At 38.2% G+C, this 13,615-nt stretch overlaps 1 long non-coding RNA gene and 8 other non-coding genes across 9 annotated transcripts in view; 8 read left to right on the top strand and 1 right to left on the bottom strand.

Moving 5' to 3' along the window:
- Positions 1–13,615, bottom strand: part of LOC133540928 (uncharacterized) — a 143,453-nt gene that overhangs the window by 58,778 nt on the left and 71,060 nt on the right. The window lies entirely within an intron of this gene.
- trnaa-agc (transfer RNA alanine (anticodon AGC)) lies at positions 1,182–1,254 on the top strand. Its single transcript has one exon. It is a non-coding gene; the product is annotated as a tRNA-Ala (tRNA).
- trnaa-cgc (transfer RNA alanine (anticodon CGC)) lies at positions 1,573–1,645 on the top strand. Its single transcript has one exon. It is a non-coding gene; the product is annotated as a tRNA-Ala (tRNA).
- trnaa-agc (transfer RNA alanine (anticodon AGC)) lies at positions 5,902–5,974 on the top strand. Its single transcript has one exon. It is a non-coding gene; the product is annotated as a tRNA-Ala (tRNA).
- Positions 6,293–6,365, top strand: trnaa-cgc (transfer RNA alanine (anticodon CGC)). Its single transcript has one exon. It is a non-coding gene; the product is annotated as a tRNA-Ala (tRNA).
- Positions 6,977–7,049, top strand: trnaa-agc (transfer RNA alanine (anticodon AGC)). The gene has a single exon. It is a non-coding gene; the product is annotated as a tRNA-Ala (tRNA).
- Positions 11,175–11,247, top strand: trnaa-agc (transfer RNA alanine (anticodon AGC)). The gene has a single exon. It is a non-coding gene; the product is annotated as a tRNA-Ala (tRNA).
- trnaa-cgc (transfer RNA alanine (anticodon CGC)) lies at positions 11,566–11,638 on the top strand. The gene has a single exon. It is a non-coding gene; the product is annotated as a tRNA-Ala (tRNA).
- On the top strand, positions 12,250–12,322 carry trnaa-agc (transfer RNA alanine (anticodon AGC)). The gene has a single exon. It is a non-coding gene; the product is annotated as a tRNA-Ala (tRNA).

Below are 13,615 nucleotides of genomic sequence, written 5' to 3'. Positions count from 1 at the left end.
CTCTGCAATCCCAAAAGGGAAAAACGGTAGAAAATGGATGGATGGAAGTCTCAAATCAAAACCCCAACCTTTACTTCGCAAGCGGGAGATGGTGGGATTGATGCCCACATTCTCCAAGTGTTATGTTCTTGACCGTGTTCTTCTTGGGAAAAAATCATAATGTGCGTTAGATTTAGTAAATCCTAACCTAAACTTCAAACTCAAATACATTAATACTAAATTGTTTTCTTTGCATGTGTATTAATAATTGTATTTTTTTTGTTGGTATTTTTCTTCATGCTGTTCTTCTTAAAGAAAATAAAAGTCTGAAATGGTTTTGACAAACCAAAGTCTGAAATTGAAACCCCAACCTGACCTTGATCGTAACCCATCCATTTTTTACCTGGCTGTAACCCAAGTGTGTAGAACACATTGACTATGGGTGAGTTTCATGTCACAGAACTCTAAGTGGCTCATCAGGTCCAAAAGGGGAATTAGCTCAAATGGTAGAGCACTTGCTTCGCATGCGAGAGTTAGCGGGATCAATACCTGCATTCTCCAAATGTTATGTTCTGATCCATTTTCTCCTTGTATCAAAATCTGACTTGGATTCAGTAAATCCTAACCCTAATTTGAAACCCAGATATAAATGGTCTCTAAAAGTTTTCTTTGCATGTGAGCAGTAGCGGCTTTTGAAAGCGCCAACACATCCAAAACAGTGCTGCCCAGAACCTGATGAGGGTCCGAAAATATAAAGACATTACTCCTATTCTCCACTTGCTACACTGGCATGGAATACAAAATCTGCCCGTTGACCCAGTAATGCAGTCATGGACACGCCTCACATTACCTCAAAGAACTCCTCACACCACAACATGCATCAAGAAACCTCTGATCCACAAATACTTCGACCTGACGGATAATTCCAACGCTTTTTGATTGATGTGAAGTTGAAAAACCAAAGAAGGAAGGCAAAAACATTGGGAGGGGAGGCTGTTGGAATAGAGCCTTAGATTGGGCAGATCTAGTTGGATTAAATCTGACCAATCTAAGGCAAACATGGAACAAACCGAGCAGTCCAGTTGCAATCAATTGAATGTTTTGAGAATACAAGGACCAGGATGAATGAGAACATCCATAAACAATACTTTCCGTAGGTGAGGTCCATACAGGAAAACGTGCGGCGAACAGTTCTATTGACAGGGGAATTAGCTCAAATGGTAGAGTGCTCGCTTAGCATGCGAGAGGTAGCGGGATCGATGCCCGCATTCTCCAAAAGTTGCATTATTGAACCTGTCCCTCTTGAAATAAAAAATTTAAGAATGGTTTTGGTAAACTCCGACCTCATTCTGATATGTTAATAAGAAACAATGCTTTCATTCTCTGTTGGTATTGTTCCTAAGGCTGTTCTTTTAGGAGAAAATAAAAGTCCGAAATGGTTTAAAAAAACCAAAGTCTCAAATTGAAACCCCACTCAAGCTTGATCGTGACCCATCCATCCATTTTCTACCTGACTGTAACCCAGGTGTGTAGAACACATGGACTATAAATGAGAGTGATGTCACAGAATGCGTAGTGGCTCATTGGAAAACAGGGGAATTAGCTCAAATGGTAGAGCGCTTGCTTCGCATGCGAGAGGTAGCGGGATCAATACCCGCATTCTCCAAAGGTTATATTAAAACTTGTTCATCTTGATAATAACCCAGCGCTGAATACTTGACACTGATCTTTGCATGTGAGAAGTAACGGGATTGATTGATATCTGCATTCTCCAAATACTTTGTTCTTAAACCTTGTTCCTCTTGAGAAAAATTCAAGGCTGGATTCGATTCAGTAATCTGTCCTCAACCCAAATACAAATTTGCTCTAATTCGATAGCGTTTACTTTGCCTGTCTTAGCTAGCAACATAAACCCAAGTCTCAACCTTAATTTGATCGCAACCCATGTGTGTAGAACACTGACTATGATTAAAGTTGATGTCACTGGGGGGCGGCATAGCTCGGTTGGTAGAGTGGCCGTGCCAGCAACTTGAGGGTTGCAGGTTCGATTACCGCTTCCGCCATCCTAGTGACTGCCGTTGTGTCCTTGGGCAAGACACTTTACCCACCTGCTCCCAGTGCCACCCACTCTGGTTTATATGTAACTTAGATATTGGGTTTCACTATGTAACGCGCTTTGAGTCACTAGAGAAAAGCGCTATATAAATATAATTCACTTCACTTAAAAAGTAGCGATCACTTCCTATAACAGGGGTATTAGCTCAAGTGGTAGAGCGCTCGCTTAGCATGTGAGAGGTAGCGGGATCGATGCCCGCATTCTCCAAAAGTTCCTTCTTGTGTTCTTCTACGAGAAAAAAAATCAAAGTCTGAATTGTCTTGAATAAATTCTAATCGTAACTCTAATATAAAACCCAAATATAAATTGGTTCTAATTCTAGATTGTTTGCTTTGCAGGTGAGAGATAGCAACTTTGGAGAACTTTTTTTTTTCATTTTTTTTTTTTTCAATGTGAATACTGTATCTTCATAGTTTATGTTCAATGTAAATACTGTATCTTAGTTGTTTGTTTAATATATATACTGTATCTTAGTTATGTTCAATATCAATACTATATCTTAGTTGTTTATGTTTGATATGATTACTGTATCTTAGTTGTTTATGTTTAATATTTAATTTCATTTCATTCTTATTTATCTCATTCATTGATGTGCATTTAGAACGATACATAATTATATCACAATTATGCAATTTAAATTCACACAATTCCTGAGAAGGAGCAGGATGAAGAAAATCTTATAATTTCCTGCCCCCTTTGACATAATACATTATCTTACTTCATGAATATCATTTAAGCCGACACATATATCCAAATGTAATGAAACAATCAAAAACAAAAAACACAACAAGTGCAAAACGTCATAAAGTATAAACCAAACCAAGAAAATAATAGTAATAATATAATATACACCTCATGGAATGATACAGAGCAAATACAAAACCAGACCAAAAATAAGTAAAATAATCAATAAAAAACAAAATGTAAACACTTATGGCTGTCCATATGATCTTATTGTTCTATCTTTATATATTTTTTTAAATTGGAATATATTTTTACAGTTGTTTTATCTCGTTGTAAAGAGAATTCCACAACGCCAACACATCCAAATCAATGCTGCCAAGATACTGATGAGGATCCGAAAAAATGAACACATAACCCCTGTCTTATCCAAATATCATGTTCTTAAACCCTGTTCGTCTTAAAAAAATCTCATGACTAAATTAGATTCATTAAGTCCTATTCCAGATTCAACTCAAGTACAAATGGGCTCAAATGCTACCTTAGGGAGCAACATCAGTACTCATATTCTATGTTGGTATTGTTCATGACACTGTTCTTAAAAAAAACAAATGGTCTAAAATAGTTTTTGATAAACCAAAGTCTCAAAATGGAATTTGCATGTTCTACCCGTGGTTGCATGGGTTCCCTCCAGGCTTCCTCCCACCTCCAAAGACATGTACCTGGGCATAAGCCCCTCCCACCTCCAAAGACATGTACCTGGGCATAAGCCCCTCCCACCTCCAAAGACATGCACCTGGGGATAGTTTGACTGCCAACACTAAATGGTCCCTAGTCTGTGAATGTGAGTGTGAATGTTGTCTGTCTGTGTTGGCCCTGTGATGAGGTGGCAACTTGTCCCGGGTGAACCCCGCCTTCTGCCCGAATGCAGCTGAGAAACGCTCCAGCTTCCCCTCTACCCTTATAGGGAAACCGGTAGAAGATGGATGGATGGAAGTCTCAAAACAAAGCCCCAACCCTAACTTCCCATGTGGGAGGTATTGGGATCGATATTCGCATTCCCCGATGTTATGTTCTTGACCGTATTCTTCTTGAAATAAATCTTAGTCTGGATTGGATTTAGTAAATCCTAACCTGAACTTGAAATTTAAATACAAATTCGCTATAATACTACTTTGTTTAATTTGCATGAGAGGTTGAGGATTACTAAGTTCATTTTTTGTTGATATTGTTCCTAAGGATGTTCTTCTTAAGGAAAATAAAAGTCTGATATGGTTTTAATAAAGCCTTAAATTGAAGCCCCAGCCCGAGCTTGATCGTAACCCATCCAAGCATATTTTTACCTGATTGTAGCCCATGTGTGTAGAACACATGGACTATGGAAGCATAACAGTGCAATACCTCAATAGTGGAATTAGTTCAAATAGTAGAGCGCTTGCTTAGCTTGAGAGAGGTAGCAGGATCAATACCCGCATTCTCCAAAATTAGTGTTTTTAATCTGTTCCTCTTGAAAAAAGGTTTGTCTGAACGTTTTAGGGAACCCCAACCTCAGATTCATACCCAAAACATACATTCTTGATCCAGTTCCTCTTGAAATAATCATTGTTTAAGATAGTTTTAGTAAACCCCATCCTCATATTGATATGCTAATAAGACTCTTTCGTAAATAAACCCATGTGTGTAGAACACAATGGATTAGAAGTCCATCATCCAACCCTCTTGGCAACCTAATTCTTTTTGATGATGTTTCAACATAATGTTGTTGGCTGAAAATGATACTTCTTATAGTTGAGGTTGACATCCGAGAAGACACGATGGTCGATTTCTTCAACAGGGGAATTAGCTCAAATGGTAGAGCGCTTGCTTTGCATGTGAGAGGTAGCGGGATCAATGCCCGCATTCTCCAAATATCATGTTTTCAAATATTGTTCCCCTTGAAAGCTGAAATAGTTTTGATTACCCAAAGTCTCAAATAAAAACCCAAACCCTAACTTCGCATGCAGGATGTATTGGGATTGATACCCGCATTCCCCAAGTGTTGTGTTCTTAACAATGTTCTTCTTGACAAATAAATCAAAGTCTCCGATGGATTTAGTAAATTCTAACCTCAATCTGAAACTCAAATACAAATTTGCTTTTTATACTACATCGTTTATTTTGCATGTGAGAAGTAGCACATCAATGCTTATATTCTCTGTTGGTATTGTTCCTAACACTGTTCTTCTTGGAGAAAATATATCTGAACTGATTTCAATAAACATAAGGCTCAAATTGAAACCCCAACCTGAGCTTGATCGTAACCCATCCTTCCATTTTCTACCTGATTGTAACCCATATGTGTAGAACACATGGACTGTGGGTGAGATGAATGCACTGAAAGGGTAACACACCATTGACAGAACAGGGGAATTAGCTCAAATTATAGAGCGCTCGCTTAGCATGTGAGAGGTAGCGGGATTGATACTCGTATTCTCCAACTGTCGTTTTCTTAATTGCTTTATTAAAAAAAAAAAAAAAATCATGATCTGATCGGATTTAGTAAATCCTAACCCTAACTCAAAACCCAAATATTAATTGTCTGTAATGTTTTCTTTGCATGTGAGCAGTAGCGGCTTTTGAAAGCGCCAACACATCCAAAACAGTGCTGCCCAGAACCTGATGAGGGTCCGAAAATATAAAGACATTACTCCTATTCTCCACTTGCTACACTGGCATGGAATACAAAATCTGCCTGTTGACCCAGTAATGCAGTCATGGACACGCCTCACATTACCTCAAAGAACTCCTCACACCACAACATGCATCAAGAAACCTCTGATCCACAAATACTTCGACCTGACGGATAATTCCAACGCTTCTTGATTGATGTGAAGTTGAAAAACCAAAGAAGGAAGGCAAAAACATTGGGAGGGGGGGCTATTGGAATAGAGCCTTAGATTGGGCAGATCTAGTTGGATTAAATCTTTCAAATCTAAGGCGAACATGGAACAAACCGAGCAGTCCAGTTGCAATCAATTGAATGTCCTGAGAATACAAGGACCAGGATGAATGAGAACATCCATAAACAATACTTTCCGTAGGTGAGGTCCGTACCGGAAAACGTGCGGCGAACAGTTCCATTGACAGGGGAATTAGCTCAAATGGTAGAGTGCTCGCTTAGCATGCGAGAGGTAGCGGGATCGATACCCGCATTCTCCAAAAGTTGCATTATTGAACCTGTCACTCTTGAAATAATGATTTTGAGAATGGTTTTGGTAAACTCCGACCTCATTCTGATATGTTAATAAGAAACAATGCTTTCATTCTCTGTTGGTATTGTTCCTAACGCTGTTCTTTTAGGAGAAAATAAAAGTCTGAAATGGTTCAAATAAACCAAAGTCTCAAACAGAAACCCCACTCGAGCTTGATCGTAACCCATCCATGCATTTTCTACCTGACTGTAACCCAGGTGTGTAGAACCCATTAACTATAAATGAGATTGATGTCACAGAATGCATAGTGGCTCATTGGCAAATAGGGGAATTAGCTCAAATGGTAGAGCGCTTGCTTCGCATGCGAGAGGTAGCGGGATCAATACCCGCATTCTCCAAATGTTATATTAAACCTTGTTCCTCTTGATTATAACCTAGGCCTGAATACTTGACACTGATCTTTGCATGTGAGAAGTAACGGGATTGATTGATACCTGCATTCTCCAAATACTTTGTTCTTAAACCTTGTTCCTCTTGAGAAAAATTCAAGGCTGGATTCGATTCAGTAATCTGTCCTCAACCCAAATACAAATTGGCTCAAATTCGATAGCGTTTACTTTACCTGTCAGAGGTAGTAACATAAACCCAAGTCTCAAATCAAAACCCCAACCCGAACTTCACATGTGGGAGGTAGTAGGATCGTTACTCGCATTCCCCCAGAGTCTGAATTGGATTTAGTAAATCCTAACCCAAATTTAAATACAAGTTAGATTTTTATAGTCCAATGTTTACTTTGCATGTGAGGGATTGCGACATCAATGCTCATATTCTGTGTTGGTATTGTTCATGACGTTACTCTTAAAAAAATTAAAAATTGTTTAATATAGTTTTAAATAAACAGTCTCAAATCAAAACCCCAACCTTAACTTGATCACAACCCATGTGTGTAGAACACTGACTATGATTAAAGTTGATGTCACTTAAATTGTAGCGATCGCTTCCTATAATAGGGGAATTAGCTCAAGTGGTAGAGCGCTCGCTTAGCATGTGAGAGGTAGCGGGATCGATTCCCGCATTCTCCAAAAGTTCTTTCTTGTGTTCTTCTACGAGGAAAAAAATCAGTCTGAATTGGATTGAATAAATTCTAATTCCAACTCTAATATAAAACCCAAATATAAATTGGCTCTAATTCTATATTGTTTGCTTTGCAGGTGAGAGGTAGTATTTTCTTTTTCAATGTGAATACTGTATCTTCATAGTTTATGTTCAATGTAAATACTGTATCTTAGTTGTTTGTTTAATATATATACTGTATCTTAGTTATGTTCAATATCAATACCATATCTTAGTTGTTTATGTTCAGTATGAATACTGTATCTTAGTAGTTTATGTTCAATGTGAACACTATCTTAGTTGTTTGTTTAATATATATACTGTATCTTAGTTATGTTCAATATCAATACTATATCTTAGTTGTTTATGTTCAGTATGAATACTGTATCTTAGTAGTTTACGTTTGATATGATTACCGTATCTTAGTTGTTTACGTTTAATATTTCATTTCATTTCATTCTTATTTATCTCATTCATTGATGTGCATTTAGAACGATACATAATTATATCACAATTATGCAATTTAAATTCACACAATTCCTGAGAAGGAGCAGGATGAAGAAAATCTTATAATTTCCTGCCCCCTTTGACATAATACATTATCTTACTTCATGAATATCATTTAAGCCGACACATATATCCAAATGTAATGAAACAATCAAAAACAAAATACACAACAAGTGCAAACCGTCATAAAGTATAAACCAAACCAAGAAAATAATAGTAATAATATAATATACACCTCATGGAATGATACAGAGCAAATACAAAACCAAACCAAAAATAAGTAAAATAATGAATAAAAAACAAAATGTAAACACTTATGGCTGTCCATATGATCTTATTGTTCTATCTTTATATTTTTTTTTTCAATTGGAATATATTTTTACAGTTTTTTATCTCGTTGTAAAGAGAATTCCACAACGCCAAGACATCCAAATCAATGCTGCCAAGAACCTGATGAGGATCCGAAAAAATGAACACATTACCCCTGTCTTATCCAAATATCATGTTCTTAAACCCTGTTCGTCTTAAAAAAATCCCATGACTAAATTAGATTCAGTAAGTCCTATTCCAGATTCAACACAAGTACAAATGGGCTCAAATGCTACCTTAGGGAGCAACATCAGTACTCATATTCTATGTTGGTTTTGTTCATGACACTGTTCTTAAAAAAAACAAATGGTCTAAAATAGTTTTGATAAACCAAAGTCTCAAAATGGAATTTGCATGTTCTACCCGTGGTTGCATGGGTTCCCTCCAGGCTTCCTCCCACCTCCAAAGACATGCACCTGGGCATAAGCCCCTCCCACCTCCAAAGACATGCACCTGGGCATAAGCCCCTCCCACCTCCAAAGACATGCACCTGGGGATAGTTTGACTGGCAACACTAAATGGTCCCTAGTGTGTGAATGTGAGTGTGAATGTTGTCTGTCTGTGTTGGCCCTGTGATGAGGTGGCGACTTGTCCCAGGTGAACCCCGCCTTCTGCCCGAATGCAGCTGAGAAATGCTCCAGCACCCCCTCTACCCTTATAGGGAAACCGGTAGAAGATGGTTGGATGGAAGTCTCAAAACAAAGCCCCAACCCTAACTTCCCATGTTGGAGGTATTGGGATCGATATTCGCATTCCCCGATGTTATGTTCTTGACCGTGTTCTTCTTGAAATAAATCTTAGTCTGCATTGGATTTAGTAAATCCTAACCAAAACTTGAAACCTAAATACAAATTCGCTGTAATACTACATTGTTTAATTTGCATGAGAGGTTGAGTATTACTAAGTTCATTTTTTGTTGGTATTGTTCCTAAGGATGTTCTTCTTAAAGAAAATAAAAGTCTGAAATCCTTTTAAAAAAGCCTTAAAGGAGAACATTATCACAATTTCAGAAGGGTTGAAACCAATAAAAATCAGTTCCCAGTGGCTTATTTTATTTTTCAAAGTTTTTTTCAAAATTTTACATCTCCCGGAATAACCCTAAAAAAAGCTTTAAAGTGCTTGATCTTCTTTATCTTCGAAAACACTGTCCATTTCCCTGTGTTGTCACATAGCGATTCCAATACAAACAACATGGCTGATAGCACAGCAAGATATAGCGACATTAGCTCGGATTCAGACTCGGATTTCAGCGGTTTAAGCGATTCAACAGATTACGCATGTATTGAAACAGATGGTTGGAGTATGGAGGCAGATAGCGAAAGCGAAATTGAAGAAAAAACTGAAGCCATTGAGCGAATAGCTATTGACGCTATTCGGCCATGTCTGTCTTAGCATCGCCGGTAAAATGTGCTGGACCAACCGATCAGGACTTTCGCATTGACACTAGATCAACTTAAATCCGTCGATTGGTAAGTGTTTGTTTCGCATTAAATGTGGGTGGAAGGAAACGCTGGATGCAAATACAACTACAAATGTACATACAGGTAGCCTAAATAGCATGTTAGCATCGATTAGCTGGCAGTCATGCCGCGACCAAATATGTCTGATTAGCACATAAGTCATAAGTAACATCAACAACACTCACCTTTGTGATTTCGTTGACTTTATCGTTGGGAATGCATCTGCTTTGAGTGTCGCAGGATATCCAGACATTATTGCCATCTCTGTGCCATCTCTGTCGTAGCATCGCCGGTAAAAACCAAAAGAGGGCTTTCGCGTCTCTTGACACAGGAGCAACTTAAATCCGTTGATTGGTAAGTGTTTGTTTGGCATTAAATGTGGGTGCAGGGAAAGGCTGGATGCAAATATAGCTTCAAATGAGACATAATGGTCCAATATGTACACACAGCTAGCCTAAATAGCATGATAGCATCGATTAGCATGCCGTGCTAATCGATGCACAGTCTATGTAAATCAACTTGAATCCGTCCCTGATCGTGTTGTTACACCCTCCGACAACACACCGACGAGGCATGATGTCTCCAAGGTACCGGCAAACAGTCGAAAAAACGGAAAATAACAGAGCTGATTCTACTCGATGCGTGTGACGTGGTAGGGAAAAATGGCGTTGACGACCGATGTGACGTCGCGTTCTGACGTCGTCGCTCAGAGAGCCATAAACAGAAAGGTGTTTAATTCGCCAAAATTCACCCATTTAGAGTTCGGAAATCGGTTAAATAAATATATGGTCTTTTTTCTGCAACATCAAAGTATATATTGATGCCTACATAGGTCTGGTGATAATGTTCCCCTTTAAATTGAAGCCCCAGCCCGAGCTTGATCGTAACCCATCCAAGCATATTTTTACCTGATTGTAGCCCATGTGTGTAGAACACATGGACTATGGGTGACTTTCCTGTTACAGAATGTGTAGTGAAGATTACCTTCTGCAGGTGGGGTCGATACTGGAAAACGTGCGGCGGCACATCATATCAACAGGGGAATTAGCTCAAATGGTAGAGCGCTTGCTTCGCATGCGAGAGGTAGCGGGATCAATGCCCACATTCTCCAAATGTTATGTTCTTATCCATTTTCTCCTTGTATAAAAATCAAAATCTGACTTGGATTCAGTAAATCCTAACCCTAATTTGAAAACCAGATCTAAATGGTCTCTAAAAGTTTTCTTTGCATGTGAGCAGTAGCGGCTTTTGAAAGCGCCAACACATCCAAAACAGTGCTGCCCAGAACCTGATGAGGGTCCGAAAATATAAAGACATTACTCCTATTCTCCACTTGCTACACTGGCATGGAATACAAAATCTGCCTGTTGACCCAGTAATGCAGTCATGGACACGCCTCACATTACCTCAAAGAACTCCTCACACCACAACATGCATCAAGAAACCTCTGATCCACAAATACTTCGTTCTGACGGATAATTCCAACGCTTCTTGATTGATGTGAAGTTGAAAAACCAAAGAAGGAAGGCAAAAACATTGGGAGGGGAGGCTGTTGGAATAGAGCCTTAGATTGGGCAGATCTAGTTGGATTAAATCTGACCAATCTAAGGCGAACATGGAACAAACCGAGCAGTCCAGTTGGAATCAATTGAATGTTTTGAGAATACAAGGACCAGGATGAATGAGAACATCCATAAACAATACTTTCTCTAGGTGAGGTCCGTACCGGAAAACGTGCGGCGAACAGTTCTATTGACAGGGGAATTAGCTCAAATGGTAGAGTGCTCGCTTAGCATGCGAGAGGTAGCGGGATCGATGCCCGCATTCTCCAAAAGTTGCATTATTGAACCTGTCCCTCTTGAATTAAAAATTTTAAGAATGGTTTTGGTAAACTCCGACCTCATTCTGATATGTTAATAAGAAACAATGCTTTCATTCTCTGTTGGTATTATTCCTAAGGCTGTTCTTTTAGTAGAAAATAAAAGTCTGGAATGGTTCAAATAAACCTAAGTCTCGAACAGAAACCCCACTCGAGCTTGATCGCAACCCATCCATGCATTTTCTACCTGACTGTAACCCAGGTGTGTAGAACCCATTAACTATAAATGGGATTGATGTCACAGAATGCGTAGTGGCAATTTGGAAAACAGGGGAATTAGCTCAAATGGTAGAGCGCTTGCTTCGCATGCGAGAGGTAGCGGGATCAATACCCGCATTCTCCAAGTGTTATATTAAACCTTGTTCCTATTGATAATAACCCAGGGCTGAATACTTGACACTGATCTTTGCATGTGAGAAGTAATGGGATTGATTGATACCTGCATTCTCCAAATACTTTGTTTTTAAACCTTGTTCCTCTTGAGAAAAATTCAAGGCTGGATTCGATTCAGTAATCTGTCCTCAACCCAAATACAAATTGGCTCAAATTCGATAGCGTTTACTTTGCCTGTCAGAGGTAGCAACATAAACCCAAGTCTCAAATAAAAACCCCAACCCCAACTTCACATGTGGGAGGTAGTAGGATCGATACTCACATTCCCCCAGAGTCTGAATTGGATTTAGTAAATCCTAACCCAAATTTAAATACAAGTTAGATTTTTGTACTCCAATGTTTACTTTGCATGTGAGGGATTGCGACATCAATGCTCATATTCTGTGTTGGTATTGTTCATGATGCTACTCTTAAAAAAATTAAAAATTGTTTGATGTAGTTTTAAATAAACAGTCTCAAATCAAAACCCCAACCTTAATTTGATCGCAACCCATGTGTGTAGAACACTGACTATGATTAAAGTTGATGTCACTTAAAAAGTAGCGACCGCTTCCTATAACAGGGGAATTAGCTCAAGTGGTAGAGCGCTCGCTTAGCATGTGAGAGGTAGCGGGATCGATGCCCGCATTCTCCAAACGTTCCTTCTTGTGTTCTTCTACTAGAAGAAAAAATCAAAGTCTGAATTGTCTTGAATAAATTCTAATCCTAACTCTAATATAAAACCCAAATATAAATTGGTTCTAATTCTAGATTGCTTTGCAGGTGAGAGGTAGCAACTTTGGAGAATTTTTTTTTTTCTTTTCAATGTGAATACTTTATCTTCATAGTTTATGTTCAATGTAAATACTGTATCTTAGTTGTTTGTTTAATATACATACTGTATCTTAGTTATGTTCAATATCAATACTATATCTTAGTTGTTTATGTTCAGTATGAATACTGTATCTTAGTTGTTTATGTTTGATATGATTACTGTATCTTAGTTGTTTACGTTTAATATTTCATTTCATTTCATTCTTATTTATCTCATTCATTGATGTGCATTTAGAACGATACATAATTATATCACAATTATGCAATTTAAATTCACACAATTCCTGAGAAGGAGCAGGATGAAGAAAATCTTATAATTTCCTGCCCCCTTTGACATAATACATTATCTTACTTCATGAATATCATTTAAGCCGACACATATATCCAAATGTAATGAAACAATCAAAAACAAAAAACACAACAAGTGCAAAACTTCATAAAGTATAAACCAAACCAAGAAAATAATAGTAATAATATAATATACGCCTCATGGAATGATACAGAGCAAATACAAAACCAGACCAAAAATAAGTAAAATAATCAATAAAAAACAAAATGTAAACACTTATGGCTGTCCATATGATCTTATTGTTCTATCTTTATATATTTTTTTTAATTGGAATATATTTTTACAGTTTTTTATCTCGTTGTAAAGAGAATTCCACAACGCCAACCCATCCAAATCACTGCTGCCAAGAACCTGATGAGGATCCGAAAAAATGAACACATTACCCCTGTCTTATCCAAATATCATGTTCTTAAACCCTGTTCGTTTTAAAAAAATCCCATGACTAAATTAGATTCAGTAAGTCCTATTCCAGATTCAACACAAGTACAAATGGGCTCAAATGCTACCTTAGGGAGCAACATCAGTACTCATATTCTATGTTGGTATTGTTCATGACACTGTTCTTAAAAAAAACAAATGGTCTAAAATAGTTTTTGATAAACCAAAGTCTCAAAATTGGAGTTTGCATGTTCTACCCGTGGTTGCATGGGTTCCCTCCAGGCTTCCTCCCACCTCCAAAGACATGCACCTGGGCATAAGCCCCTCCCACCTCCAAAGACATGCACCTGGGCATAAGCCCCTCCCACCTCCAAAGACATGCACCTG

Source organism: Nerophis ophidion, linkage group LG22 (assembly GCF_033978795.1).
Source record: "Nerophis ophidion isolate RoL-2023_Sa linkage group LG22, RoL_Noph_v1.0, whole genome shotgun sequence".
NCBI classification, from domain to species: domain Eukaryota; kingdom Metazoa; phylum Chordata; class Actinopteri; order Syngnathiformes; family Syngnathidae; genus Nerophis; species Nerophis ophidion.
The sequence above is the reverse complement of the archived record's forward strand: the minus strand, read 5'-3'. Positions and strand labels throughout refer to the sequence as shown.